We start from the raw sequence: 3,620 nt of genomic DNA on the forward strand, positions 1-3,620 counted from the left end.
CTTAAGTAAATAAACGTTTTCAAGCAATTACATCCTCGGGATGAGATTTTTAAAAATGAAATGTGAAGAATCATGCAGGATTCTACCAGGAGGGAAGAGGAAAAGAGGAAAAGAGGCCACGAGAGCGATGAGGCAGGATGCTGAGCTCTGCAGAGGTCTCGGGGTGCTGCTCCAGGAGGGGGGCACCCAGCACCACCCACACCTCACCCCCAGCACCCCCGGCCCTTCCGTGCTGTCGGTGGAGTTAGTTGGGAACCAGGCAAGCGGTGAGGGCTGCTTCCCTGCTTACTGTTTGCCTGTGCAAGGAGCTAAATATTCATTGAGTAATTAGTCAGTTCAGATTAGTGTTATGAAAAGACAATTCCATCTAATTATAAGAGATATCAGCCTGAAGATGCCACACAAGAATGTCAGTCGCAATGGAAATGCAGAATATAAATAAATAAATGTATGTATAAAAACAAACAAAAGCCTATCAAAACAACCAAGAACAAAACCCAATCCTCGCATTACATTTGATAATTAAATATTTATCAGAGCAGAGGAAGTAAAATCCATTTCGCTGTTTGGGGCTAGTTACAATCTTTCTTTTTAAAATCCTTTTGCAATTAGTTCCTTCCTTCCTCAGAGATGGGGCCACTGAAATAGTCTTCAAGTCTGTCCTGGAGAAATTGCAGAACATTTTCTTGTCTGATTGGTATGTGCGTGTGCAAGTGTTTCAAGGAACTTTCTTTCTTTAGCTTGGATCCTCACGCTGAGTGTCCTTAATGACTGGTTGCTATGGGTTCTGCAGGCTGGAGGAATCGCTTCGTTAATGCTTACCATTAACCCAGGGATTACCATAAGGATGGCTTCCTATATTTTCCTTATCCTCGGTAAGGGCTACAAAAAGCTGTGTCTAAGCAAGACAAATTCACCTAAGCTATGTTGATTCAGTTTTTGGGGTGAGCTCTGCCTCGACTGCTCATATGATGCCATTTGATCTCAGGAATCCTTATTCAGAACACAGCTCTGCTAACACCCGTGGCACCGAGCTCTGCTCGGGAGCTGAAACACTGGCTGGGAGGGATGAGCGCTGGCCAGACCGACGTAGAGCAGCTCTGCACTTCTTTGCCCGCTGCTGCTGTCCGAGTCTGCTCCCTGCAGCAGCAGGAGATGAGGACGTGTGGGTTGACGGGATGAAACGCTGAAGCAGAGCAGCACAGCAGCTCTGGGAGAGCCCCTGCTTCCTTACCGTTCTCTAAAAACCAGGACATGAAGCGTTGTTATGAAATTTCACATTTGAGATAATTGCATTAAGGTAATTGCCACTACAGCATTATTTTCCATTCCTAGGAGAGGATGAGAGGAAGGCTGAGTATATTGTGTCTGCGTTAGCAGATTAATAATTACAGCCCTTTGGAACATTGCTAGTTTGTATAGATTCACAGCTGCCGGATCATTATGAGGCAAACTTGAAGATACCCTATAGGAGCAATATACTGCTTTCTGCACAGTTTGTTTCTTCTGCTGCTTGGTTGTTTTCTCTATGCTTTCATCAGATTCCCAGCTTGTTAGAAACAGGAAGCATTTACTACCTGAAGAAACCGAGAGCTGGAACAGTGCAGAATGGCAAAACACCATCGGGGATTACCTGGCTAATATGTTTGAAAGGAAATATTCGGTCTATAATAGGAACGCTTTGCACTTCTTCGCAGCAATCCCATCTTTCAGAGGCTCTGGCTGCCTCACAAGCACAAGTTAACTGAACCTCAGAGTACCTCCCGTGAAGGATGAGAAGATCTATTGAGATCTTTTCTTTTGCTGCTGAAATACAGCCATCTCTGCAACCACTGTTTATTTGCTGCAAAGTAGCATAGGAAACAAAGCGGAAGACTCCCATAGCCTGTTGAAAAGGATTAATAATTTAGGAAAGTTGGATGACGTTACTGGAGTGGGATAATTCACCATTACAATGAAGAGAACACAGAAACTCTAATGATCACACAGCACAAGAGAACATCACTTTTGTATCCCATCTAATAGAGCGTATCCCCTGCCACAAACAGGAGCAGCCTACTGTGAATTCACAGCAAACCTGGAAGAAGACATTGACTGCACGCAGAAGCTGTTGCTCTTTAGCTCAGCTGCCTGATTAGAGTGAATTGAAAAATAAAAGCATAAATTGTGAAAAGAAAATTAGATTGATAAATTGATTTCAATTTTCACAATCTGGGATGTAACACAGCAAAGAGTTCATTTAAAAGCTAAGAACTCTGTCTTCCCTAATGGTGTCTCTTTCATGTATTGATTAATGTCTATATAAAGCACACCATCTAATTTAGGGCACAGTAAAACAATATTATATTTCTGCTGCAAAGCAACTTAAGTGATTTAACAGAACTGTAGCATGCAGCTAGAATTGGTCATTCACAGGTGATGCAGTCTGCATGGCAGGCCACAGAGAGGTTATCTGGGGGGGCAGCAGGTGAGGAGTGCACAAGGACAACCTACACGTGAGCCCACTGCTGCATTTTCCAGCAGGGAAGGACAAGGGACTGAAGGGATCTTAGTCCCATCACCTCCTAGGCATTTAGTCCCAAACACACAAGGACAAGACACACAGGGTAGAGAGGAGGACACAAACAGGGCTCTGCGAGCTGCACACCCAAGTGGAAATAAGGCTGAGGACAGAGGGAAGCGCCCAGGAGCCTCCCAGACACTGCTTGTGGCACTGCTGGGCTGCACCTCGCCCCCTGTGGCTCATCCGAGCCAGCCCAGACGTCCCCGTTGAGGGACTTGGATCAGGCTCTGAGCTCGCTAAGTCCTTGTCAGACCTACGGCTCGCCTGTACAGCCGCGCAGCTTGACCTCTGTGCATCAGAAATTATATTCCAATCTCTGTACAACACCCAGGAGTATCAGCACCGAACACCTACAACCGCTCAGTGAAGGAAATAGGATGACAGCTACATCTGTAATACCCAGCAGAGGAGAGGAGACCACTCTCTCTCTCCCTTTTCTTTCTTTCTCTCTCTCTTTTTTTTTTTTTTTTTTAAACATACACAATTACAGTGCTGAGCATTATTTGGATTTGCCTCTACAGCTGCTGCTGTCCTGCAGCTTTCTCCAGCCAAATTACATTTCAGAAATGACATTTCTACTCACAGCAGCACAGCCTGGCTCCCCTTGGAATGGGAGGGAAGGGGATGTAATGACTTTAGCATTCCTTCTTCCAATAAGACACAACCAACCTACAAGAGAAAGGGGTGGGCTGCCCTGCCTTGCAGCTTTATAGCAGAGCTAGCTGAGCCAGATCACTCGCAGCTGGAGGGCTGGGTCAGGAGTCACTCTTTAAACAGTAGTAGTTAATCTGGCTGTTTAATCTATTAATTCCCATCCATGCTTCTCTATCTCGTTACCTATCCATCAAGGCTAATTATACCAACCTCATTATCCTAGCATCTGATGCCCTCCAACCATTTTTATACTGTCACAAGAATGCTTACAAACTTTTAAAATGTGCAGCGTGCTTAAGCGGGACCTCGCTTGTCACGGCCAAGCAGCAAGCATTCTCCGTGGCGGAGCCCTTGCCTGGCTCTTATTTAAGCAAAAATCTCCTGAAGGATTGCAAGGGTGCAA

At 45.3% G+C, this 3,620-nt stretch overlaps 1 long non-coding RNA gene across 1 annotated transcript; it reads right to left on the reverse strand.

The window, feature by feature from the left end:
* Positions 1 to 509: 509 nt before the first annotated feature.
* On the reverse strand, positions 510 to 3,247 carry LOC311422657. The gene is made up of 2 exons (XR_014685467.1): positions 3,147 to 3,247; positions 510 to 1,885 (listed from the first exon to the last, which is right to left on the reverse strand). It is a non-coding gene; the product is annotated as an uncharacterized lncRNA (long non-coding RNA).
* Between the last annotated feature and the right edge of the window lie 373 nt (positions 3,248 to 3,620).

The sequence above is a fragment of the Aythya ferina genome, assembly GCF_964211825.1.
Source record: "Aythya ferina genome assembly, chromosome: 22".
Taxonomy (NCBI): Eukaryota; Metazoa; Chordata; class Aves; order Anseriformes; family Anatidae; genus Aythya; species Aythya ferina.